We start from the raw sequence: 19,261 nt of genomic DNA, 5'->3' as shown, positions 1-19,261 counted from the left end.
AGTATTAGTCCTTCTGCCCAGCCCAGCAATCACAGGAAAGGTATTTTCATCAAAAAGCCCTACCAACTCATTCAGTGATTTCTTATTTATACTGGCCTGACATTAAATCCGATACTCCAACTCCCAGCTGCTTGGTTTTTGTTTTGTTTTGTTTTTTTTAAGTATTTTAGAAGGGCGCCTGGCTGGCTCTGTCGGCAGGGCAGGCGACTCTTGATCTCAAGGTTGTGAGTTCAAGCCCCACGTTGGGTGCTGAGATTACTTAAAATTAAAAAAAAAAAATTTAGAAAGCAAAATAAAATTCTCAAAGAGCATAAAAACTGCAATGGACATTGGCAAGGAGAAAGAGAGGAGGCAAAGGCCAGGTACAGGGAACCACAGCCTGATTGTAATTCTGATACCTTAAAATGAGCTCTAAAAAAACTGAGGGGGGTGGTAAATGAAGACCTCATCGTGGGTTTTTCCTGCCATGTCAAATGGCTTTTAACTAAAATAGCAGACCACACGAAAACTTTATTTCTACCTTGGGGTCGATTTTACATTTCTGCATTTGAGGTCTTACAAGGAGAGAATGAAAAAATAACTGTTACTTTCTGGGACCTTTTTCTTTCCCCTGCATCGTTTCACACTTGTCAAGAAAAAGTTGTACTTAAACCCAGAATCTCACCCCCAGCTACCTTGCTTTGTGTTACACTAGGAAGGCAGGTCCTGGGTCCCGACTGCCCTGCCAAATCGCTCCTATCTCTACAACACAGAAGTGGTAACGAGCAGATCTTTGTTAATGACTTAAAAAAAAAAAAAACGGAAATTTTGGTCACAGGTGTGTTACAGGATCAAAATGAGATCAATCCAATGAAAATACAAACCACAGAGAATTCTATAAATGCCAGGCTCGCACAGCACTTCCCCATCAGGGATGATGGGAGGTAGGGCCCTCTTGAAACTTTTTTTTAAAGATTTTATTTATTTATTCGACAGAGAGAGAGACAGCCAGTGAGAGAGGGAACACAAGCAGGGGGAGTGGGAGAGGAAGAAGCAGGCTCATAATGGAGGAGCCTGATGCGGGGCTCGAACCCAGAATGCTGGGATCACACACTGAACCGAAGGCAGACGCTTAAGGACTGAGCCACCCAGGCGCCCCCGTCTTCAAACTCTTTAGATTTGCAACATCGTGACTGTGATTTCTCTTTTATCTGCTGAATTGGGTGCTATTGGGAAAATCCCACCAAATAATGTAAATGTAGAAAAAAAGAGAAGTATCAGTATACAAACATATGATATTACTGGTTCATTTAGTTGACAAAATCAGAAAAGACTTGCTTATCATTGGCTGGGACGTATGGAGGGACAGAGACACACAGATGCAGTGAACAAGCCCTTTGAGAGCAAAGTCTTAAATAACCAACCCCATTAAAAAAGCCTAGGTTAAAAAAAGTCATCAAGGAACAAGAAGTACAGATTCTAGGTCACATGCGTGCTGTCTGTGAATGATTACGTACACTGGCTTAATCCTGGAGGTAAAGAAACTTCTTTCCTCTCCTGGCACGTGTAAATTAACTCCTTCATTGGGTCTTATTTTCAGTTTTATCCCAAGTGCATTCGTTCACAAGGGTTTATTGGGCAGCAGGTGCACAAAATTAACTCACTTTTTTGCCTCTGGCTTTCGGGCATTCATTGAATTTCTTAACAGGTTTTGTGACTCTCGGCCAGGAGTCCCTCACCAGATGGCAGGCTGGTTGGCTTCACCTCTTCCGGTTCCTTTAGGTTGGTCTCCAGGCCCGTCCTGGCTGGCCCTGGGGACCCTCCAGCAAGAGACTTTATGTAGAACGAAATGAGGCCCCCCGGCTTCTGTTCTTGCTCTCAGATGACTTTGATCAAAGCATCCGGGGCCAAGTCTATGCCATACAAAATGTCCCGGCAAAACTACAGGACCTCTCAGTCCTCTCCTCCCCCAAAATCACCAAATAAATGCTTGAGGTAAAACGCCCTGTGTGAACCACCTTGGCATCTTGTCCAGGAATTCCTCAAAAGCCTTTGCCAGGCAGCCCCAGAGAGTAGCTAAGGAACAGCAGAAAACTGTACCCGGGGAGACCAGTAGGGGGAGCAGGACTTCCGAAATGAAGTGGGGATGGTTCGAGAATCTCACTTAGAGAATCTCAAAATTCTGTTGCAAAAAAAAAAAAAAAAAAAATTCAGTACCATAGGTCACGTCTTCAAGTTACAGCTTCTCTCTTTGAAAATTGTTTCACTTCTACAACCGTGTCAAATGTCAAGGCAATCTGCAGTGATTCTCATCTGTGCCTTGGGTCAGGATGACAACAGTCTCACCTGTACAAGGAAATACTCAGGACAATCTGTTACCTGCTTAGACAGAAGAGGCAGGAGGAAAATGATGCCTGGCAATTCTTAGCTCTAAGACCTATAGCATTACTCCCTTTCCAGACAGATGAGAGGCCAGCCATTTATTCTCAAAGGTGAAGTCAGTCAGCCCCTCTGCTGTCATTCTGAGCTGTCCTTGAGGTCAGGATGTCCCTCCCTGTGCTACCAGCTCCCCCATCCAGGCTGCTGTCCTTTTTTCCCAGTGGGAGAGAACAGCTAGTCTGCACTATCTATGTAAGTATCCCATCTGCTTCAATTAACCTACTCCCCTCCTCCATGCTATATAACCCTCTTCCTGCATGGCTTCTGTAGAGCCCCTTTCTCGAAGCCTTAATGACCTTGCAATCCTTCCAGAACGTTGGAGAAAAAAAAAGTACCCATTTTCAGATATGAGACCATAACTAGAAATAGAATCTAAGAAAAAGTCAACTTTTTTTAAATGCATATAAGAATTAGGTCACTGCTCTTCATTATTCTGATCTCAAGCTTACACATCCAAATATCATCCTTACTTTTGGAAATATCAAAAGTGTGACCCATTATAAGCCACATTAAAAGTGGCTTTAAACGGCTAGCCATCCTTTCTCTTTTGTATTTCTCTCTTCGACTTAGCTTTAAAAGACTAGACCTTTTAAGTAAAACGTGCCATATCCATACAATCGAACATTACTCAGCATTAAAAAGGAATGGGGTGCTGGTACATGCGACAACACGGATGGACTGTGACAACATCGTGCTAAGAAGTGTAAGAAGTCGGTCACAGGAGATGACATGTGAGATTCCACGCACACGAGATGTCCAGAATGGGTCGACCCATAGTGACAGGGAACAGCTACCTAGAGTTGGGGCCTGGGGTGGGAATGTTTGGGGAGGGGGGCACAGTGAAGGGGTACAGGGTTTCTTTTTGGGGTAACCAAAATGCTGCACAGTGGACTGCAGTGATGGCTGCACAAGTCTGTGAATAGCATAAAAGCCACTGAATCATACACTCCACACGGGTGGATTGTTTGGGATGTGGCTCATACCGCAACACAGCTGCTAAAAGCAAAAGCACGCCTCTTGATTTCAGATCGCAGCTCAAACTGAAGAAAGCTAGTAACTAAGCCTATCCTATCTTAGGTACTAAAAGGTGCCTACAGTCTCTTTTGCTCTTTTAGCTAAAAGTAACATCTGCCAACTATTTTTAAATCTCCATCAAGGATAGCAACGAGCCAATAATGGATACTTCAGAGTCGGACTTCCCTCAAAAGGCGGGAATTATCTTCCTCTATGCTATTTGCAGCTCCATACCGCTGCAGACAATGTCCCCAACAGGAATAACCAAAGTAAGCCTGCGGATCTGGGTGCTGCCATCTGGCCTCACTCGTGCTCCTCCAGTGACTGTTTACGAGGCCCACGTACTGTTTGCTAAGGCAAGTCCTTTTGGTGAAGGGGGAGGTGGGAAGAACACATTTTTAAAACGAACAACCTTCAATTTTTAATGATGAACATTTTTTAAATCAGAAAAAAAAATGTGAAAGTTGAAAAATCTGCTAATCTCCCTGGTTTATCACAGCCCAGGGAAGGAAATTAGGTTAATCGGACAGGATTTGCCCTTTACAAAGGCATGCTGGCAACATTCCCCAGTGGCCTGATCTCTTTGGAGTCCTTTGTTACAAAAGCTTCCTGAAACTGGGGACAGCATATGTTCCAGCCCATTGTCACAGGAGTGGAGTTTTCTCAGCATCACCCCGTAAACATCTGTCATTAGCTGCCTTTGCAAGAACGAAAGCAGATGCTTGGAGCAGCCCACTGTGAACTCTGACACAGCAGGAAGGTGGATACATTTCAGAACAGAAGGTCATTCCAGAAGACAAAAATACTTGAATTCTCCAGGGCTGGCTACTCGCTTACCCTCCGTGGAAGACTTAAAAATACTATTAAATTATTTAAAAATTATTAAGAGAACTATTTGGAACACTTAAACAAGAGCTAGATTAAAGACCAACTTGACTCTGAAATAAAGCCACTGCACTTGGAACTTCTAATACAGTCCATGTGCTGATTTTATAAATGCCATGTTATAGTTTTATAGGAGATTGCACAAGCCTGCTATAAAGTCTTCATTGAGGACACCCTTTGGGGACATTTTTTCCCTCAAAAACTCACGCGAATATTCCACACCATATTACACACCGCAGTGTGCACTGAAGTCATTTAAACAAGTTGCCTAAAATGTATTGACAAAGATATTGAAAAATATCAAAGTAGGATCATTTAATCAGAGTCGTTCCAGTGAATCGTTCCAGCAAAGCAAAGGGAAGAGGGGACTTTGAATCTACAGATGGCCTCTTGTCCTAGGGAGTCTTGCTTAAGCCCTTAGATTCTGTTCAGGGCCAGGACTAGGGAGAGGCAGGTGGCCAGGACACACAATTTAAGAACCAACTAGTTGGGATGGGGGACATGCAAATGCGGCATGACCCTGGCTGGGCGCTTCTTTCCATCTTGCACCCTACACACCAGGCTCACCTTATCCTTTCCTGGTGCCCGACCCAATGTTTTCTCTGCCAGAGTGGCCTGGACAATGGGATAAGATAGCATATTAAATCAGAGCGAACTCTAAAAAGCTTGGGAGTTCTAACCACAGCTTCTAAGTACAGAATCCCTCTCCTTCCTTCCCGGGCTCTGACACCTCACTTCGAAAAAGGAGGGCTATGCATTTGCCTAACACAGCCAACGGTAAGCTAACAGTTTAGCGGTTTTTCAAAATAGGCATTAGCTGTCCAAATTTGCAGAGGAACTTCTGAAAGTTGGGTGTAAGCCCAATCAACTCATTTATTTTTTGCAATGCTTCTAAGAGTGGACCTTCCTTGGAAATGTGCTGGGATGTAATTAACACACAACACACAGGCTTTCTTATTTTTGCTGTGGTTGGGAGTAGCTCCCTACCAACCAACCACACCCTCCCCCCAAAAAACCTCCCCAGCCAGTTACAGACTAAACCATTGACAGGTGTTAGTATTTAAAAACTAAGATCGCCACACTACGTCTTGTTTTTTTGACAAGACACCTCTCAAGAACGCTCCCTTTATGGCGGTAGCACTCAAAAAAGGTACTTGGACTGTGTGAGTGACCATCTGTGTTTTTAAAGAACATGCTTTGGGGAGAAGACTGTATTAGATGCTTTTATTTAGAACACGGATTTAAAAAAAAAAAAAAACAAAACAACCATCCACACACACAGCCCAACAAGCCCTACAAACCCGTTCACAAAGTGTGGGTCCCACACTAGCAGTGGGGGCAGCAGCACGGGGGGGGGGGGCGCTATCAGGAATGCCGATGCTCAGGCTCCGAATCAGAAACTGGGTGGACACGGCCCAGGATCCGGTGGTTTAAGCAGCCCTCGGTGGGGGAGGGGAGAGCGGAGCCTGAGGTTCTGAGTCCGGTCCATTCTGGGAGCCACTGCCCTACAGGTAGCGGGATGCAGGGATTTTGTCACGGATGCCCTTAATGTTCTTGGGCAGGGCATTTCCACCTCACCGAGCGGACGACAAAGTGAGGGGCCTTAAGCACTCATCGATCTCGGGGTTCACAGCACAGCCTCCCACTGCCCGTTGCAAATCCAGATTCCTGGGCCCACTTCCGGAGAGGCTGTACCACGGGGCACGGCGAGCGGCCCAGGGATATTGGGGAGCAGCCCCTCCGGTGATTCCAATGTTTACAGCCAGGACTGGAAACCACCAGGAGGCCGCTCAGCACTAAACATCACATCAGAAGTAACTGGGGAAAATGATCCTTTAGAACGGGGTCAGCAAACTTCCGTAAAGGGCCAGAGGGTAAATTCTTGAAGCTTCTCCTCTCTCTCTTGGGCCCCAGTAATTGGGAGGCAATCTTAGATGATAAGCCCTTGAATGGGAACGGCCGTGTTCCAGCACAGCTTTCTAAAATTCGAATTGCATGTCATTTTCATGTGTCATAAAATACTCTTCTGATGTTTCCAAACATTAAAAAGGGCAAATCCCCTTGAGCTCGTCGTCGGTGCAAACACAGGCAGCAGGCACGGTTTGCGCCCCCACCGCCGCACGGAGGGCCGGTGCACCAGCTCCGAGGTCCGCGGTGTGTGGGAGACACGTGTACCTCCAACACCAACAGCTGCCTTCCAACAAGCGAGAGGTTATTTTTAAGAACTCAAGTTTACTTCGCATACAGTATAATTATACAGCTTGGTGAACCACACGGAACATACCGAACGTTTCCACTACCTGAGAAAGCTCACGGGTGTTCCCCCTCCCAGGCAAAATTCCTCCCAAATGCCCATTCGGTCTGATTGCTTACCTTTAAAGGGGCAAAGGCAATCAGTCTGCAATACAAGCTGTAAGCTCACGCGTTCACTGCTGTTTTAAGAAAAAGACACTCCTCACACATGGAAGTTACTAGAATAGGTCTCCACTGGGCAAAAGCCCCCGTTTCCTCCTCAGTGGGGCAGCTGCTTGGGATCTACCCACCCCTTCTTTTCTAGGCCTCCCAGCCAGCCCAGGTGGGGTCTTTCCAGGCATGAAGGCAGGCGCATCACTGGAGAAATGAGGGAAACAAGCTCCTTGCAGGGGAGATGCCTTCACCCATCCCTACCCAGGGCCTTGCTCTGAACTCCAGGGCCTTGCCCTCCCTCTCCCGAAGAAACAATATAATTCAATCGAGTTGTTTGAACTCGAAGACCATCACCGATGGTCTCTGTGCACTTGATGAGGGGATCGCAGGATGCTGCTTTACCACTCGGGTCTCCTCACCAACAAATAAGGAACTTCATAGTACCTTCAGCTGGAAGGACAGGACCCGAAACCCTGGGTTCTGTTCCAGACACAGAAGCAAAAGGCAGTGGGATTGTGCCCTGAGATTCACGCCATCAGAAGGGCCGGCCCCTCCCCAAAGCCCCCAACCCCACAGGGCAGGGGGCAGTCCAGCTGGAAGCAAATGACAAATGAGACCAGGTCGGAGGAGCAAGGAGGACTTTCCAATTTATCTCAGACCGATACACCTAGAGAATCAGGGACGCACTCATTTCAAGGCCCATAAAATCAGGTGGAAACCTCGTTAAAACACAGATTCCGGGGGCGCCTGGGTGGCTCAGTTGGTGAAGTGTCGGCCTTCAGCTCAGGTCATGGTCACAGGGTCCTGGGATTGAGCCCCGCATCGGGCTCCTTGCTCAGTGGGGAGCCTGCTTCTAGCTCCCCCTGCCTGTGTGCAAGCTCTCTCGCTCTGCCAAATAAATAAATAAAATCTTAAAATCTTAAAAAAGAAAAAACAAAACACAGATTCCAGGGCCATCTTCAAGGAAGGGGACTTAGTGGGTCTAGGGTGGGGCCGAGGAACCTGCATTCTTAACAAGGGCCGTAATGATTACAAAGCAGCTTATCAGAGAACCACACATGGAGAAACACCACGTGCGAGTTTGGGACATTTAAACCCCGAAGTCACACTCTAATGGAGTGCCCGACGTGAAAGGGTAGGAGGAGAGAAGAGAGATGGAAAGAGCAAGGGCAGGTACTGTGTAAAGGAAGAGTAAGATGGGTGGGAAATAGAATGAGCTGTAAGCAAATACAACGTGGGCAGAAGAGACATTTCAGAGAACCACCGAAGAAAAGAAATTCAGAAAAAAAGCTGTGTGGGAAAAACCAGGGCCCAGCCATCATGGGTTACAATAGCATTTTCTAAGCCCAGCAGGCAAAAGTTGTGGTTTTTTTAAAAACTTTTATTTTTGAGAGAGAGAGAGAGAGAGAGACAGAGCGCACACACATGCACGTGCGGGGGGGGGGGGGGGAAGAGGAAGAAAGATAAAGGATCTTGAGCAAGTTCCACACCTTGTCAGGAGCCTGACAGCCTGACGCGGGGCTTGATCTCACAACCCTGAGATCACAATCTGAGCGGAAATCAAGAGTCCAAGACTTAACCAACGGAGCCACCTGGGCGTCCCAGCAAAAGCTGTGCTTTTTAAACCAGTTTTTTTTTTTTAGATTTGAGAGAGAGATCGAGAGAGAGTGCGCGTGCAAGCACACTCACGTGCACACCCAAGTGGGGGGGGATGGGCAGAGAGAGAATCTCAAGCAGACTCCCTGCTGAGCGTGGAACCTGACACAAGGCTGGATCCCAAGACTGAGATCATGACCTGAGCCAAAATCAGGAGTCAGCTTAACTGAGTCACCAAGGTGCCCCTTCTTAAACAATTTTTAACATAAGGTATATTATGTTAAATAAATATATATATTATAACATAATATTTTGAGATGATGCTCATTCAATCTATGAAACAGTTCTGAACCTAGCTGCACATGAAGCAAGGCACCCAAACAGGGTTTTAAAAACACCTGACCCACGACCTGAGTCCCGGCTGAGATTCTGATTTCACTGTTTTGGGGCCAGGCCTGTCTTGGTGCAGGCTTCCCCATGAATCAGAGTAAGCAGCCAGGGTCTCATGAGAAGGACTGGTCAGAAGCAGCAGCAAGGAAGCAAGATTGTGAACACAAGACAATGAAACATCAAAATTAAAAAATGTGATTTTTTTCTAACCCTTCTATTTCCCAGAGCAATAAAACTAAATAAAAGCCACCACAAAGGACGCGGAAGTGAGGGAGGCGGCAGGAGAACCGGCCGATCTTGAAGAGTGACTTCAAGAGAAAGCACAAGCGTCCCGGTAAGAAAGACACCAAGTGCACTCAATCTCGGGAACCAACGGAGAGGAGCGGGCACAGCAAACAGCCAGGATGAGGAGGGGCAGGTGGGAACACCCCCATCCCAAGACGCCCCTGTCCTACTTCACATTCCTCTTCAAGACGTAACAGAAGTGGGAAGATGGTCAGCTCTGGACCCAAGCCCCAGCTCCACGTGTCATCACTGACCAAGTATGGGCTTGTGGACACGTTATCCCACCAAAGCTCAGCACCACAGCACTATGATAGGGCTAATGATGCCTCCCAGGGTAGCTATGAGGAATACAGGGGCCAAAGAGCTAGAATGCACCAGCGTGGGGCCTGGCAGAGAGAGGTCCACCAGGCAAACCTCCTCTTCCTTCCCCTTACCCATCCCACATGCCAACCCTGATGAGGAGGACCTGGCTTAGAAATGGGGTGCCTCCTTTTCCCACCACTCGCCAGGGAGGCGGATCACGGGAAGAATGGCATTCCCTGATCTCACCACAGCAGCATCCTGGGTTGGAACTCTGCAAACACGTTTAAAATTGGGATCAGCCAACAGAGGGCTTCTGCACCCCCCCAAGCCTTGGCGTACTGCGGGTACCGGGTCTTTGTACACGGACAGGACGATCAACTCCCCGTGTCTGTCACACAGTCTTTGGGAAAACTGGTTCCAAAAAACAGGCCTATAAACGAATTTTTGGAATGGAATGCAACTCAGTCACAGACCGACAACCACCTGGATTTGTTTTAACAAATTGCCTCTGCTTTTTCTACTGAAATTACAGTACATGGTGCCGTGTCTAATTCCTGCAGATAATTTGTAAATCGTGTTCTTTCCAAACAAGATCTTCACATACATTTTTCATAAAATGATACTTACAATAAAGAAATCGTATTTAAGCCTCCAAAATAAAGAAGAATCTTTTTTTTTTTTAAAGATTTTATTTATTTGTCAAAGAGAAAGAGCACAAGCACAAGCAGGGGGAGCAGCAGGCAGAGGGACAAGCAGGCTCCCCGCTGAGCAGGGAGCCCGATGCGGGGCTCGATCCCAGGACCCTGGGGGATCATGACCTGAGCCGACGGCAGACACTTAACCAACTGAGCCACCCAGGCGTCCCAAGAAGAATCTAGTTTTGACTGAATGTTTTCTATTTACCTCTCCTGGTCATAAATTACGNAGGGAGCCCGATGCGGGGCTCGATCCCAGGACCCTGGGATCATGACCTGAGCCGACGGCAGACACTTAACCGACTGAGCCACCCAGGCGTCCCAAGAAGAATCTAGTTTTGACTGAGTGTTTTCTATTTACCTCTCCTGGTCATAAATTACGACCTGGTCTGAGCTTCGCACACAGGATTAATCAGCCGACTATGTGCAGTGTTCATGGGCACCAAGAATGCAAGATAGTGTCCTGCTCACCTAAAAGCATGAGCAATTTAACTTGCTAAGCTAACCACAAAATTGAAAGTAACGATGGGATTGATGGTGCCAAACCTCAACCCTTCTCTTCCCACCTGCACACGAGTGCTGCCGGAAATGTCTGGATGCACGGCAGCCTCACAGAGGAGCCTGGAACCTAGAAGCGGAGCGGGGAACCCTGAANGTCTGGATGCACGGCAGCCTCACAGAGGAGCCTGGAACCTAGAAGTGGAGCGGGGAACCCTGAAGTCAACTAAAGAGGAGAGAGACCGGCAGATCAGAGGCAGGCTTGGGTACAAATAAATAGACCAAGCCTAAAGGTTGGGAAGAAGAGGCTCAATCCGGAGAACGAAGAGGCCAAAGTCGAGAGACAGCCACAAAGGAGAAAAGTCAAAAGCGAACCATTTGATCCCCAGAGGAGGACAGGAAGCCGAGGAAGGTCATGACCCTTGGCAGAGGCTATATGCATTCTCCTGCAAAACCATTTACAGAGAGAGAGAATGTGTGTTCAGCTAGAGCCTCGTGGGGGCCAATAAATACTGCTAATGGCATCCAATTCCCTAGCCACATGTCTACCTCGTCAGTGGTGGGGCAGGGCAGGGGTGGGGAAAAAGCCGTGGTCTCAAAGAGTCCAAAATAAGCTGGACTCTAAATCCACTTAGGCTGGATTGACATAAAGGTACAAGGAGGAGGCCCCAGAGACCCGGTTCTGTTAAGTCTTAACAATGGATGTTTCACTGGTGCTGGGAATATAGCAGGTATTAAATCTTAGGTTTCAAAAAGCTAAAATTTACAATAGTGGGTAAACTTTACAATACACAGAGCTATGCAGATTTGCAAAGACATGCATGTTTTCTTGCTGGAGCTAGGTGCACTAGTAAACAAGCAGACATGGGTTTTTTTTGTTTTTTGATTTTTTTCCTGTAGTCCCAGAGTGAAAATTAATGGAAACATTTGACTTTCCGTCTTTGAGCCACAAGACGCCAAACCAAATTCTTGGAAGAGGTCTAGAGAGTAAGACCCACGTGGCTCTCAGAGCATAAAAACATTTTCTCACTCAAAACCGAGTCCTTTGGACACACTGCACTTTACTTGGTCTTCAAAGCAAGACTGAAAGTCCCCATGGGGTTCAATCTCTGCAGTGCAGACTTCTAAGAAACTCCACGGGCTGGTGTTTAATATCCATCTCAGAGACGGGTATTTCCAGGATAAAACAGCAAAATGTGGGAAAAGCACAAAGAATCTAAGAGTTTCCCAGCTCAATGCTGTCTTTTTAACACAGCTGCACTGTTTTGATTAAAGTGACTTCCAAGAATAACAGATGGGCCCGTACTGAAGTTTCAACAAAAGAAGCCAACACATCTGATTTTTCACAATTATCTGTCACTTGTCACCAGAGCACCCCACTTTCCCCTTACTTTTAGACAGCTTTGCAGACACCCCCCCTTTGAGAAGGGAAAGGATGGGGCGGCACCATCCACCCTCACGGGCGTGTCATTGGCCACGGCCAATGCTCAGGCGTGGTCAGCAGCAGATTCTCCCTCCTAGGAACCTGGACGCGAGGTGACAGCAATTCTTTCTTGACATCATCTGTTCCTTAAGAAAGGCTACACAAACCAGAATTTCTACCGTGCTCTTATTTCTAAAAGCAGTGCAAGGAGAGAGTAGTTTAAAAAGAAAGTACCTGGGTGATTCAGTCTGTTAAGTGTCTGCCTTCAGCTCAGGTCGTGTCCCAGAGTCCTGGGATCGAGTCTCGCATCGGGCTCCCTGCTTCTCCCCCTGCCTGCCACTATCCCTGCTTGTGCACTTGCACGTGCACGCACGCACGCACTCTCTCCCCCCGCCAAATAAATAAAAATCTTTTAAAAAAATAAAAATAAATTACACAGGGAGTTAGTGTTTAATGGGTATGTAGTTTGTTTTTGGGTGATGAAAAAGTTTTAGAAACAGTGGTGATGCTTTCACACACAGCTAATGTACTTAATGCCACTAAATTATACACTTAAAAATAGTTAAAATGGTCAATTTTATGGTATGTATATTTACCACAATAAACACACACACACACCTGACAATAGAGGAAAACCCAAACTCCAATTCAAAAAAGAAAAAAAATGTATATCCATTTTTTCTTTTGACTCAAATTTGGATATTCGCAGCAGAGACCCATCATAGCAAATCATTTAGACACATTTGGAAACCCCAGAAGGAATATAAACGTCACAACTGTTGACACACACAAGTGAAACGGATAAGGACTGGCGGTGGGACTCCAAAAGCCAGGGCTGTATATTGTTTTAGGGACCTGTTGTACCGCTCGGCTGGACTGCAAAAACACTCCCGTTTTGTTACACTGTACTGTCAGCCTCCTGGAAAACTCGATCTTTTATTCCATCTTGAAGTCATAAACATCAATTAGCTAAGACACAAAGTTAAAATAGAGGGTCATGAACACGCTCTTGGGCCGAACCACTTGGAGCTGCCAATAGGCAACCCTCTCGGCCTACAGAGATGGCGAGTTCATATGGTTCAACTGGACCTACAGGCTAATTTGACTGGAAGCAGCCATTGCGATACAGGGGACACTTGAGTTTTGCAAGGCTACAAGGGCCAAAAATATAAGTAATCCATGTTTCCTCCCTTTTGAAAACAAAATGAGTGAGATTTCCCCAAAATAGCTGCATTAACGAGCACGTTAATTTCACAAAAAAATTTTTTTAAAAATTGAGAAGGTGACAGAATACACTTTAAACAACAACACAGAATCGGAATTATGTCCAGGCCAGCTGTCTAGAAAGCATCGGTCCTGTTGTCCCACAGCTTGGCCGAGACTCACACTGCACCCTAGGGACACCACCTCTGCATCATGAATGCTGTCCCCATCCTCCTAAATATAAGTGTCTCCCTGCTGGTCTCTCCCCTCCCCTAGCACTCATGTGAGTGGCCCCAGAGGGCCCTGAGCCAACCCGCCCCCCACCAGGGGGCCGCACTAACCGCCGAGCACACAGAGGAGGCTGGCGGTGAGACCTCTCTCCAAAGGCAGCTTTCTCGGCCCACAGCTGGCTTTGCGTGTGCAGCGTGGAACGCTGAAAGCCAGGGCATTCCCGAGCTCTTGGGGGCCAGCTGGGCTGTCGGCTTCCTTTCAGATGAGATTTTTAATTCAGTTAAAATATCTCGGATCCACCCCTTCCCATGAACAGATCCAATCTGTTGCCACTGAAGGGCAGTCACAGAGTTCTTCTAGCTGTCTACGTCTAGACGGGGTGTGGGGCCAGGGTGCTGTGTGGTGCTGTGAAGCAGGAGAGAGGCTGGGCCGCCCCACTGCCCTTTCTCCAGCTCTCGGCAGGTTTGGGGGAGACTGCCCCGGGGCCCAGGAGGGGATGCACATGGTCCACTGAATGTCGCATGTTACACGCTCCCTGCAAGGGACACGAAAAGGCACCTGTGGGGGCAAAGTGAAGGGAAAACAGCAAAGAAAAACAGCTGGGCAGGACAGAGTGTGAGAAAATGACCAAGAAATGCAATAAGAAAAAAATCCCTACTAATCCATTATCAAGTTTCCCCGAATTGGGCCCACAGTATTAATTCCAACAAGTCCACACTAGAAGGTCAAACCAAAAAGGTGAGGGACGGCTGTAAATGGGGGGTGTGATCCTCAGGAACTAGTGGTGTGTCTCCTGCCTGGCTGGAGGAAGTTTGACTTTCCCGAAGGGTGGGGAGGACTTCAGAGTATCAGGCAATCTAACGGCCTTTTCGTGAATTAATCAAATGAGAACAATAACTTTTAAACCCAAATCTAATCATACTCGTTGCAAGCCAATAAAAAGAGAAGGGCAAGGAGGAGGGTATTTACTTGTAGACTGGGGTGATTAAATCCCCAGCCAGCAAAATATTTCTGAAGACCCCATAGAGAGACAACGCAAACAAAAAACCCCACAGAATCACTGCCTAGAATAATTGCCTTGATTAAATTTACTGAGGTAAGTTGAATAACTACCCCTTAAAACACAATTAGGTAAACTGATATCACTGTAAGCTGTTTCACAGCAATCAAATTAGGCTCTTCTCAGAAAAGAGAATAGCTCACTCTCAAAGTGAAAAATCTAATTTAGAACTTATGACTCAATTTACAGTGTTCCTAAAGGGTTCTATCGTGATGGCCCGTGCACCTCGTGAGTGTCCCAGAAATGACCAGTGTTCAAGGCTGTCTTCCATCGTACACTTCTGCAAGAGTTGATCTTCTAACCACACCCACACCCTGCAAAGCCACGGTGCTCTTCTTCTTTTTATTTTTTTTCTTAGTATTTTATTTATTTATTTGACAGAGAGAGAGAGAGAGAGAGAGAGAGAGAGAAAACAAGCAGGGGGAGAAACAGGCTCCCAGCTGAGCAGGGAGCCCAACATGGGGCTCGATCCCAGGATCATGACCTGAGCTGAAGGCAGAGGCTTAACCATTAAGCCACCCAGGCACCCCGCCACCGTGCTCTTCTAAAACTGTCTGCAGCTTAACGTCCAAGACGACACGGACAGGCGTACCTCAGAAAAATCGCAGGTTCGATCCAGACCCTCACAATAAAGCGATTCAAATGAATTTTTTAGTTTCCCAGTGCATACAGAAGTTATGTTTACACTATTCTGTCATCTACTAAGTGTACAATACCTAAAAAACAATGGACATACCTTAATTAAAAAATACTTTATTGCTAAAAAAAATGCTCGCCATCGGGGCAGCCATGGGTGGCTCAGATGGGTAAGCATCTGCCTTCGACTCAGGTCATGATTTCTGGGTCCTAGGACTGAGCCCCATGTCAGGCTCCTGGCTCAGCGGGAAGTCTGCTTCTCCCTCTCCCTCTGCCTCTTCCCCTGCTCATGCTCTGTTTCGAATAAATAAAATCTTTAAAAAAGAATGCTAGCCATCATCTGAGCTTTCAATGAATCATAATTGCTGATCACAGCTCACCATAACAAATACAATAATGAAGAAGTTTAAAATATTGCAACAATTACCAAAATGTGACACAGAGACATAAAGTGAGCAAATGCTGGAAAAAATGGCATCAACAGTCTCTCTCAAGTAGGACTGTCACAAACCTTCAATCTGTAAAAAAGCAAACAACAAACAAGCAAAGGCCGTATCTGCTAAGCTCAGAAAAGCAAAGCGCGATAGAACGAACTTTCAGGGCAAGCGCTGACCGGCCCAGGCGCTGTCCTGCACAGGCCCCAACTATGCATAGTTTTCAGCAAAGTGTGCTAGCGTGTCTCTTGCACATTTCTTTTTCCATCTGCAAATACTTCACAGCGAGTAGAGCATGAGTTTTAAATCAAATGGGAATGTTTTGGTCCTCTCTATTCCCTGGACCAACCTACAGTAGTTTAACTTCGAGTGTGGAATGGAATTTTAAGTTCACAGTGAAACTGTCTCCCTGGCCAAAAAAACAAAAACCCAAAACAGCTCAGTGCTTGTGCAAAAGTCTCAGAGACTGAATGAAATCAGAGAACCTGTCCTTCAGTGCTCTCACAAAAAAACACCCTATTATCTCCTACCTACCCAGGGTCCCTGAGGTCCCACTTTAGGATTTTAGAGACACCTGGCTCTGCATGGCTTCCAACACTACACAGGACTTCAAAATGGTTTTTTGATTCACTTGAGAATCATTTTGCTGCCGTCAGCACCACCCCCGGCCACGCTCAAGGTGAAATGGTTGTAGGAAGGAAGGGCACAGAGCAAGGAGAACAGAAGAGCTTTGGGAGGCCAAAGAAAAGTGTTCTAGCTTCACCTAATAAAGCTCTCCTCCTTTTCTCTCTGCTCCCTCTATGACCCTGGGACCGGTGGTCCACAGAGAGGGTCTGAGAGTTCTTCCAGCTCGCACTGTAGGCACCCACGACGCCAAGGTGGTTCTCAGGATGCCGGCTATTCCCTTGCTGCTCAAATGTGATTCATGAGCCAGCAACACCAACATCACCGGGAGCTTATGAGAAATGCAGACTCTCAGGCCCCAGCCCAGACCTGCCAATCAGAATCTGCACCTGAACAAGACCCCCAGGTGATTCACATAATGTTAGAGATGCACAGCTCTCAAACCAGGGCAGACTAATAGTTTCATAAGCTTTTGTTCCTCCGAGAGGTCACATTTTCCCGACAAAAATGTCACCAGAATTGTTTTTAAAAATGCAGAAAAATACCCATTGGACAGCTTTTCTCAGTTATCATTTGACCTCAAACATGGTTTTTTTTTTTAATTGTGGTAAAATGTACAAAAGAACAAAAAATGTACCACTTTAACCATTTAAGTGTTCAGTTCAGTGGCATTAAAGGACATGGACATTGTCCTACAACCATCACCACCACCCACTTTCAGAAATGTTCCAGAACTGAAACTCTGTACCCATTAAACAATAACTCTTTATTCTCCCTCCCCCTGCCCCCACCTCTGATTTCTTCACACCCGTTAATAAACTGAATTTAAAGTAGCCAATACCTTGAAAAGTTACCATAGACAGGCTTGACAAGGATAAGGCTGTGTTCTGTATCTTTGACCCTGATTCCTTCAAGAACCTGTCCCTGCCCAGTTAGAGTTGCTGTTCCCGTCCTGGGGACCAGAACCTGTTCATGAACTTCTAATCCTTGGTGAATATACCTGCAGGTTCCACAGTGAACTTGTGATGTGAGGAGAGGAAGGTCAGGAAGGAAAGACACTAGAGTCCCCTGGCCATCGTCCGTTCTTGATCCAAGTCTGAATCCAGTTCTTCCCATCTTGTCTCACTCTTCTTGCTTAAACCCTGTAATTCCTACACACATCCCCAAGCTAATTATATTTGGGAATGACAGAGAGGACAACATAAGACCAAGTATTTGATGACCAACAGAAGACGAGAAATCAAAGTCGAGAGTTGCTTTCACGTTTAACTGCATGTTATTCTGGTTTAGTTGTTTCAAAGCCCACAGTCCCTTAATACTGTCAGCAGTGAACACAACTACTGGCCTGACCACCCCATGCCACCACCGCTCACTGAGCTCTTTATTAGCTGGCACTGAAAATGGCTTCACATGGCCCAGAGTGAAGACCTTGTGTCATCAACAGCAGCACTAAAGGGCTGGAGTTGCCGTGTTAGCCTCTGCTGAGCACAGTGTAGTTAGATGGGAATAGAAAGCATCTTAGAACCTCAAGGACACCACGTGAAGCGAAATAACCCACACACACACACACACACACACACACACACACAAATACTGTGTATACGTGATTTCTCCTCTCACACCAAGTATCTAAGGTAATCAAAATCACAGACAGAGGGTAGAAAGGTGGTTACCAAGAACTGGGGAGGAGAGATAGGGAATTGCTCAGTATTGCAAGATGAAAAAGTTCTAGAGCTCTCTTGCACAACAATATGAAGATACTTAACGCTACTTAAGTATATACTTAAAAATGGTTATGTTTAATGTTATGTGTTTTTACCACAATTTTTTTTAAAGGGGGGGAAGTTGAAAAAAGAATTATCTTTGGGATTAAAACACAAGTCAATAAAAAAAAAGAAAATTCCACCCCCAATCTATTTTACAACACTTTCAGGAATAGAGTTACATCAAGTCAGACACACCGTTTAAATACGTTTTTCCTTTTCTGACATCATCTTGAAAAGTATGTACAGAGCCTAAAAGGACGTGAATTCTCATCTGGGTCAAGTGGGAAGGGAGGATGGGCAGGATAAAGGCAACACAAATGCTGACAAACCTGCACGGGAATATACACGCTTGAGCCTGACAAAAGTCACTTAGCCGGTCCTTAGTTTGCACATCACACTGCACACCCCAAGAATCTGATGAGGAGGAACCAGGCTGGCAGCAGCGCCAGCATCCACACCGGCAATGACCCATGAGACTCGTGATCTAGGTGCCCCCAGCCCCGCAACCTCCACCAACCAAACCCCCCAGACAAATGCTGATCAACTACTCCAGACCCTCAGGTGACAAAGAAACCGAGGAATTGCAAGACAACCCAGCAACATCACTGTTTATTAAGCCACGAAACGAGACAGGTACCGCCAAGTGGACTCTCTCTGCTAAGAGGTTTTGATAACCACTAGCCCATCTGCCTTAAACTACCGGACACTGACCCTGACGGTTTTGTTCTCAGCAAAACTTGCAAACCAGATTCAGAAACCGTGAGTTTTAAATACTGGCGAAGGACATCCTTCTCTCTTCAAGTCTTAAATTTTGCTATATGCCTCTGAAAAAGGGATCCATTCGTAACATTAAGATTAGTTTCCTTAATAAAATGGAGACACCAGCCCTCTTTTACAATCGCGCAAATATAAATAACCAGTGAGCTAGTTTCTGGATTCACCTGTTTTTCACTGATACAGCTTGTAGGTCACACTAATGAACAGGGGACCAGGAGCAGTGACGGACGCCCCTTCCTGAGGGAACCTCTTCATGTGATGAACAGGCGGACAGGGAAGCTCAGGTGAGGCAGGGTAGACCACATTGTTCTTACGGGAACCGCCACCGCCCACATTCCCACCGGCAGACCCGTATTTCCAACACTCTAGGAAATGCAAGAATTTTAAGGGAAAGTCATAAGAAAGCCAATATGCAAATATCAATAATTCTGAAGGTTTTCCTCGAATTGCTTGCACCCTATACGTTGTTTCTTTGATGAGATTCCCAGGAACCAGCCAAGTGGAGCGTTCTTCTGTCCTGTCCCGGTTGGAACACTTTGTACGCTCCATTTGGAGAATTTTATTGCATCTCTCACACACTTGAGGTGTACGTCCTACATTCTTTTCTGGATTTGGTT

The 19,261-nt window shown here is 46.2% G+C and overlaps 1 protein-coding gene across 1 annotated transcript in view; it reads right to left on the bottom strand.

Moving 5' to 3' along the window:
- The window catches only part of MYO10 (myosin X), a 228,227-nt gene that overhangs the window by 165,422 nt on the left and 43,544 nt on the right, over nt 1-19,261 (bottom strand). The gene's annotated exons all lie outside the window — the stretch shown is intronic.

The sequence above is a fragment of the Ailuropoda melanoleuca genome, chromosome 3, assembly GCF_002007445.2.
Source record: "Ailuropoda melanoleuca isolate Jingjing chromosome 3, ASM200744v2, whole genome shotgun sequence".
Taxonomy (NCBI): Eukaryota; Metazoa; Chordata; class Mammalia; order Carnivora; family Ursidae; genus Ailuropoda; species Ailuropoda melanoleuca.
Note: the sequence above shows the minus strand (reverse complement) of the source record. Positions and strands in the feature narration are given on the sequence as shown.